Raw genomic sequence first — 8,601 nt, 5'->3', positions numbered from 1 at the left:
CCATTTAAATCTGTGATGAGGAGGAATTTCTTCTCTCAGAGGGATGTAAATCTGTCGAACTCACTGCATCAGAGAGCTGAGAAAGCCACGACATTTAATAAATTTAAGACAGAGATAGCTTCTTAACTAATAAGGGAATAAGGCTTATGGGGAACGGGCAGGGATGTGGACCTGAGTCCATGATCGGATCAGCCATGGTCATGTTAAATGGTGGAGCAGGCTCGAGGGGCCATATGGCCGACTCCTGCTCCTAGTTCTTAAGTTCTTATGTACTGAATAGCGACACACAAAAAAATGCTTTGATCATGGTTACACCTTATCTTCACGTTTGTCAAACAGTTGGCTCGTTGGTCTCGGGCTGTGATTTCCCTTTGGAGTTGTTAATTGAAATTTACGAGGGGTCCCAGAGGAGCCCTGATATTGCTCGCATATTTTGAAATTGCATCGAACTTTTGCAAAGAAGGACTTGCATATCTGCAGTGCCTTTCAGGAACTCATGACGCCCCAAAGCGCTTTACAGCCATTGAGTTATGTTTGAAGTGTTGTAGTTTGGGGAAAGATGTGCCCAGATCACCAAACATGTACCTCAACTCTTTGCAAAGAGTTTGGTGCAAATAATCAGGCGTCTCAGGGAATTGGACTTTCTTTGAATAAGTTCTGCTTGTACCTGCATTCAAGCTTGAAACAGCAACTGGGCTTCCATCTCACGGGACGTTTGGGGTTGATGTGCGTTGCTTTCAATCTTTGAAATTTCACCAAGCAAAGAAACGGTGAATCCAACTGTCCCTGTAAGCATTTAGTTCCCGTTTAATCACAGGAATATCCGATGTCAGGAGCTGAAAAGGAATTCAAACCAAATACAGGCTTCGGGACAATCAGAATACTTTGTCACAGACAAGGCACCGGAAGGCTGGAAGGTAGATCACACCGGTTGTGGGAGAGCTGGTTGGCGGTGACATGGAAGTGTCTGCAGTGTGCGGAACCAGACTGCTTCCACACATCCACAATGAATGTCCCTCCATTTATTTGTGAAAAGTACCACTGAGAGTGGACAAGTTCCATCCCGGTCGGAGCAATCTGAAGCTTTAACTGACTGACACCCTGGTTTGGGATGTTTTCCACCTTATACGTCCATCAGTCTCTGTGGCGCAATGGGTTAGCGCGTTCGGCTGTTAACCGAAAGGTTGGTGGTTCGAGCCCACCCAGGGACGAAGTGTTTAACTGTTTTTCCCCGAGTATTCGGTGCCGCACAGTCCCAGGTTGTCATTGTGCGTTTTGGCTGCACGAATCTATTCCGCAAATGTTGCCAGCAGTGCTGTTATCCAATTAGTTCCCACTCCAATATTTTATGAGCATTCAGTTCAATTAAAACGATAACAATTTTTTACATGGATCATGTTCCTCCATCCAGCCCATTAGAAATAAATTATGTTATTGGGTTTAAAGAAACTGGTGGATATTGATTCTATTGGTACATATATAGAACTGGAACTACGGTCTCAAGTGCTCCTCCTATCAAGAATAGACACACACAATCAATGGTTTTACAACTGGGTCATAAACACTTACAAATTTAAACCATTCTCATACAGCGTGTAAATGAGATAGGGATAAATCTTCATCACATGTAAAGATAAATAAATTATTGAGGATACCACTGTTCCTCAGTAATTATATTATTATTTATTTCATTCTGAAGAAGGTTATCGGCGAATTAACGGTGATTAAAAGAATTCTTACTTTTGCACGTTGGCGGCATGTCGTCAATTTTATAAGGTTTTGAATTTAAAAATGGGTTACAATGCTGGTTGAATACATGACCCCAAAGTCTTTTTGGGATCACAGGTTGAGTCTCTCTGGTGGTTTATGCTTTCTTGTAGAGCGCCTGAGTTGGGGCTCCGGTTGTTGGGCGCTGGCCTGTGTGTCTGCTGTTTGCGGTGCCTCAGGCCTATCCGGACTGCCCACAGTGACTGGGCTCTCCTCCCTTTGGTTCCAGTGTTCGGTCACCTGTGCTAGAGTGAACTCTGTATCGTGTTCTTCCTCTGCTTCTTCTATGGGGTTGCTGAACCTCCTTTTTGTTTGATCCACATGTTTGCGGAAGATTTGTCCATTGGTTAGTTTAACTACCAGAATCCTATTGCCCTCTTTGGCAATCACAGTGCCTGCGAGACATTTAGGTCCTGCAGTGTAGTTGTGGACAACAACAGCGTCGTTTACACCAATATATCGTGCCCGCGCATTCCTGTCATGGTAGTTATATTGTGATTGGCGCCTGCTCTCAACAATTTATTTCATGGAGTGGTGTATAAGGGATAACGGCATTTGAGCATCCTTATCATTAGCAGCCCTGCGGGTGGAACCCCTGTGAGCGAGTGTGGTCGGGATCTGTTGGCCAACAGGAGGCGTGATAAGTGGCTTTGTAGGGAACCCCCTTGGATTCTGAGCATCCCCTGTTTGATTATCTGCACTTTTCGTTCTGCCTGGCCGGTTGAGGCTGGCTTGAACGGTGCGTTTCTGACATGGTTAATTCCATTGCCTGCCATGAAGTACTGGAATTCAGTGCTTGTGAAGCACAGGCCATTGTCGCTGACCAAGATGTCCGGTAGACCGTGGGCGGCGAACATTGCCCGTAGACTTTCTACCGTGGCAGAGGATGTGCTTGAATTTAAAATGTCACACTCGATCCATTTGGAGTGAGCGTCTACTACAACCAAAAACATTTTTCCGATGAAAGGACCTGTGAAGTCATCATGGATGCGTGACCAAGGTTTGGCGGGCCATGGCCAGGGGCTAAGGGGGGCTTCCCTGGGCGCATTGCCCAGCTGGGCACACATGTTGTACCTGCGAACACAAACTTCCAGATCTGCATCTATCCCTGGCCACCAAACGTGTGACCTGGCAATTGCCTTCATCATGACAATGCCCGGATGCTCATTGTGGAGTTCTCTGATGAACACCTCTCTGCCCATCTGGGGCATGACTACGCGGTTTCCCCACAGTAGACAATCGGCCTGAATCGAGAGTTCATCCCTGCCCCTGTGAAATGGTTTAAATTCCTCAGGGCATGCCCTGTACGTGGCTGCCCAGTCCCCATTCAGGACACATTTCTTGACTAGAGACAATAACGGGTCTCTATTTGTCCAGACTTTAGTCTGACGGGCTGTCACGGGTGAGCCATCGCTTGCGAAATCTTCAACAGCCATGACCATCTCAGCGGCATGCTCGGTAGCCCCCTCAGTGGTGGCTGGTGGGAGCCTGCTGAGTGCATCGGCGCAGTTTTCAGTGCCCGGTCTGTGCCGAATTGTGTAGTCATAGGTGGCTAACGTGAGTGCCCACCTCTGTATGCGGACCGATGCGTCTGCATTTATGGCCTTGTTGACGGCTAAATGGGACGTGAGGGGTTTGTGATCTGTCTCCAGCTCAAATTTCCTGCCAAACAGGTACTGGTGCATTTTCTTTACCGAATATACACATGCGAGCGCCTCCTTTTCTATCATCCCGTAGCCCTTTCTGCCTGGGACAGACTTCTGGAGGCATAAGCTACCGGCTGTAACTGACCCTTGGCATTGACATGCTGCAACACACACCCGACACCATAGGACGACGCATCGCACGTTAACACAAGTTTCTTACATGGGTCATATCGCGTGAACAGATTGTTGGAACACAACAAATTGTGTGCTCTATTAAAAGCCCTTTCCTGGCTGTCCCCTCAGACCCATTCGAGACCTTTGCTTAGGAGCACGTGGAGCGACTCTAGCAGCGTGCTCAATTTGGGAAGAAAGTTACCAAATAGTTCGGGAGCCGCAGGAACAAACGCAGCTCCGTCGTGTTACGGGGTCTGGGTGCTCTCTGGATCGCTTCCGTCTTGGACGAGGTAGGGCGCATCCCGTCTACTCCTAGCCTCATCCCCAGGAATTCTACCTCTGGAGCTAGGAAGATGCACTTCGCCTTTTTCAGTCGCAGCCCTACCCGGTCCAGTCTGCATCGCACCTCCTCCAGGTTGTGGAGGTGTTCTTCAGTCTCGTAACCCGTGATGAGGATGTCGTCCTGAAAAACCACCGTCCCTGGAATCGACTTGAGGAGGCTTTCCATATTTCGTTGGAAGATCGCGGCGGCCGAGCGAATCCCGAACGGACATCTGTTGTACTCAAACAACCCCTTGTGTGTCGTGATGGTGGTCAGCTTCTTAAACTCTCTCGCCAGCTCCTGGGTCATGTAAGCTGAGGTCACGTCCAATTTTGAAAAAAGTTTGCCACCGGATAGCATCGCAAAGAGGTCCTCCGCTCTCGGTAGCGGGTACTGGTCTTGGAGTGACACCCGATTGATGGTGGCCTTGTAATCACCATATATCCTGACCGACCCATCCGCCTTGAACACCGGTACAATCGGGCTCGCCCAGTCACTGAATTCGACTGGCAAAATGATACCTTCCCTCAGCAGGCGGTTCAATTCACCTTCTATCTTTTCCCACATCACGTACGGCACCGCTCTGGCCTTGTAGTGTCCTGGCCTGGCTTCCGGGTTTATGTGAATCACTCCCTTGGCCCCCATGAAAGTGCCAATGCCGGGTTGAAATAATGAGTCAAATTTGTGCAGGATCTGTGAGCATGAAACTCGCTCCACAGAGGAAATAGCATTAACATTGCCCCATTTCCAGTTCATGACAGCAAGCCAACTCCTCCCCAGTAGTGCGGGACCGTCCCCCGGGACAACCCAGAGCGGCAACCTGTTCTCCGAATCTTTGTGGGTCACGATTGTCGTGGAGCTGCCAAGCACCGGAATGATCTCCTTGGTGTATGTCCGTAGCTGTGCGTCAATCGGTGATAATTTTGGCCCTACTGGCCTTGGACGCCCACAACTTTTCAAACTCTTTGTTACCCATCAGGGACTGGCTAGCCCCCGTGTCTTGCTCCATTGATACTGGGATGCCACTGAGGAGCACTTTCATCATTATCGGTGGCGTCCTGGTGTATGAACTGTATACGTGCTCCACATGAACTCACTGAACTTCAGCTTCCAGCGATTTCCCCCAGCATTCATTTCTGCAATTTCTTTAGGTATTTTGCTCATCTCTGCAATCTCCGACTGAGTTTGTGCCTCCATGCCTCCAACATGAGCTGTTATTGGAAACAAAAGATCCCTTGCTAGTCAATCGTCCCTGACTAACCCTGTGACTGTCCTTAAGTGTGCCATTAACAGGTGTTGATGGCCCCATTACTGGCCACATTGTCCCTTGCAATGGTGTGAATCGCCGTTCTGCTTGCCATTATCTCTGTCGAACTCCCCCTCTGGGTTCGACTACATTTTGGGCATACCCGATTGCCCTTGTCTGCTTGGAGAACTGTGTGCTGCTTCAACAATGTTGATTCTCTGTCCCAACCATTCCTTAACACAGTATCTCTCGTCTATTATGCTAGCGGCCATGCTCACGTGGTTTAAATCCCAGTTTCTCGTCGCCATTGATACATCCTTACTATACAGTAGAAATGCACACGAGGCCCATGCTTGAGAGAAGGTCAGTCTGTGGCCTGTCTTTTATTCCTTAGCACTCAAGTGATGAAAGTGGGTGGAGCTTCCCCTTTTATACCTGAAGGTCCAGGTTAGAAGTGTCTCCCACAAGTTCACCACCTAGTGGTCATTGTTCTCACAGTGTACAACTGAGGTCAGATTATATATGGGTTACAATGTTGGTTGAATACATGACAATAAGCACTTAAAATTTTAAACCATTCTCCCAAAATACAGTGTGTAAACGAGATAGGGATAAAAGTTCATCACATGTAAAGAGAAAATTAATGATTGAAGCTAGTAAAAGATCCTCTCGGAATAAGTGATCACAGTATGGTTGAATTTGTAATGCAGATTGAGGGTGAGGAAGTAGTGTCTCAAACGAGCGTACTATGCTTAAACAAAGGGGACTACAGTGGGATGAGGGCAGAGTTGGCTAAAGTAGACTGGAAACACAGACGAAATGGTGGCACAATTGAGGAACAGTGGAGTACTTTTAAGGGGTTCTTTCATAGTGCTCAACAAAAATAGATTCCAGTGAAAAAGAAGGGCGGTAAGAGAAGGGATAACCAGCCGTGGATAACCAAGGATATAAAGGAGAGTATCAAATTAAAAACCAATGCGTATAAGGTGGCCAAGGTTAGTGGGAAAATAGAAGATTGGGAAAATATTAAACGACAGCAAAGAATGACTAAGAAAGCAATAAAGAAAGGAAAGATAGATTACAAAGGTAAACTTGTGCAAAGCATAAAAATGGATAGTAAAAGCTTTTACCGATATATAACACGGAAAAGAGTGACTAAAGTAAATGTTGGTCCCTTAGAAGATGAGAAGGGGGATTTAATTTTGGGAATCTATATGGGTAGAGCTGCAGAATACCAAAGGGCAAAAAACGTTAGTGGGAGTTGTGTACAGACCTCCAAACAGTAGTAGTGATGTTGGGGAGGGCATCAAACATGAAATTAGAGTTGCGTGCAATAAAGGTGCAGCAGTTATAATGGGTGACTTTAATATGCACATAGATTGGGTGAACCAAACTGGAAGTAATACGGTGGAGGAGGATTTACTGGAGTGCATAAGGGATGTTTTTTTAGACCAATATGTCGAGGAACCAACTAGGGGGGAGGACATCTTAGACTGGCTGTTGTGTAATGAGAGAGGATTCATTCGCAATCTCGTTGTGCGAGGCTCCTTGGGGAAGAGTGACCATAATATGGTGGAATTCTGCATTAGGATGGAGAATGAAATAGTTAATTCAGAGACCATGGTCCAGAACTTAAAGAAGGGTAACTTTGAAGGTATGAGGCGTGAATTGGCTAGGATAGATTGGCGAATGATACTGAAGGGGTTGACTGTGGATTGGCAATGGCAGACATTTAGAGACCACATGGATGAATTACAACAATTGTACATTCCCGTCTGGCATAAAAATAAAAAAGGGAAGGTGGTTCAACCGTGGCTATCAAGGGAAATCAGGGATAGCATTAAAGCCAAGGAAGTGGCATACAAATTGGCCAGAAATAGCAGCGAACCCAGGGACTGGGAGAAATTTAGAACTCAGCAGAGGAGGGCAAAGGGTTTGAAAAGGGCAGGGAAAATGGAGTACGAGAAGAAGCTTGCAGGGAACATTAAGGCGGATTGCAAAAGTTTCTATAGGTATGTAAAGAGAAAAAGGTCAGTAATGACAAACGTAGGTCCCCTGCAGTCAGAATCAGGGGAAGTCAGAACGGGGAACAAAGAAATGGCGGACCAATTGAACAAGTACTTTGTTTCGGTATTCACTGAGGAGGACACAAACAAACTTTCGGATATAAAAGAGGTCGGAGGGTCTAGTAAGGAGGAGGAACTGAGGGAAATCCTTATTAGTCGGGAAATTGTGTTGGGGAAATTGATGGGATTGAAGGCCGATAAATCCCCAGGGCCTGATGGACTGCATCCCAGAGTACTTAAGGAGGTGGCCTTGGAAATAGCGGATGCATTGACAGTCATTTTCCAACATTCCATTGACTCTGGATCAGTTCCTATGGAGTGGAGGGTAGCCAATGTAACCCCATTTTTTAAAAAAGGAGGGAGAGAGAAAACAGGGAATTATAGACCGGTCAGCCTGACATCGGTACTGGGTAAAATGATGGAATCAATTATTAAGGATTTCATAGCAGTGCATTTGGATAGAGGTAATATGATAGGTCCAAGTCAGCATGGATTTGTGAAAGGGAAATCATGCTTGACAAATCTTCTGGAATTTTTTGAGGATGTTTCCAGCAGAGTGGACAAGGGAGAGCCAGTTGATGTGGTATATTTGGCCTTTCAGAAGGCTTTCGACAAGGTCCCACACAAGAGATTAATGTGCAAAGTTAAAGCACATGAGATTGGGGGTAGTGTGCTGACATGGATTGAGAACTGGTTGTCAGACAGGAAGCAAAGAGTAGGAGTAAATGGGGACATTTCAGAATGCCAGGCAGTGATTAGTGGGGTACCGCAAGGTTCTGTGCTGGGGCCCCAGCTGTTTACACTGTACATTAATGATTTAGACGAGGGGATTAAATGTAGTATCTCCAAATTTGCGGATGACACTAAGTAGGGTGGCAGTGTGAGCTGCGAGGAGGATGCTATGAGGCTGCAGAGTGACTTGGATAGGATCGGTGAGTGGGCAAATGCATGGCAGATAAAGTATAATGTGGATAAATGTGAGATTATCCACTTTTGTGGTAAAAACAGAGAGACAGACTATTATCTGAATGGTGACAGATTAGGAAAAGGGGAGATGCAAAGAGACCTGGGTGTCATGGTACATCAGTCATTGAAGGTTGGCATGCAGGTACAGCAGGCGGTTAAGAAAGCAAATGGCATGTTGGCCTTCATAGCGAGGGGATTTGAGTACAGGGGCAGGGAGGTGTTGCTAGAGTTGTACAGGGCCTTGGTGAGGCCACACCTGGAGTATTGTGTAAAGTTTTGGTCTCCTAACCTGAGGAAGGACATTCTTGCTATTGAGGGAGTGCAGCGAAGGTTCACCAGACTGATTCCCGGGATGGCGGGACTGACCTATCAAGAAAGACTGGATCAACTGGGCTTGTATTCACTGGATTTCAG

At 46.6% G+C, this 8,601-nt stretch overlaps 1 non-coding gene across 1 annotated transcript; it reads left to right on the top strand.

Moving 5' to 3' along the window:
• Positions 1 to 1,137: 1,137 nt before the first annotated feature.
• On the top strand, positions 1,138 to 1,211 carry trnan-guu (transfer RNA asparagine (anticodon GUU)). The gene has a single exon. It is a non-coding gene; the product is annotated as a tRNA-Asn (tRNA).
• Positions 1,212 to 8,601: the final 7,390 nt, after the last annotated feature.

The sequence above is a fragment of the Pristiophorus japonicus genome, unplaced genomic scaffold (genome assembly GCF_044704955.1).
Source record: "Pristiophorus japonicus isolate sPriJap1 unplaced genomic scaffold, sPriJap1.hap1 HAP1_SCAFFOLD_130, whole genome shotgun sequence".
NCBI lineage: Eukaryota > Metazoa > Chordata > Chondrichthyes > Pristiophoridae > Pristiophorus > Pristiophorus japonicus.
This window is presented reverse-complemented; position numbering and strand designations above follow the sequence as displayed.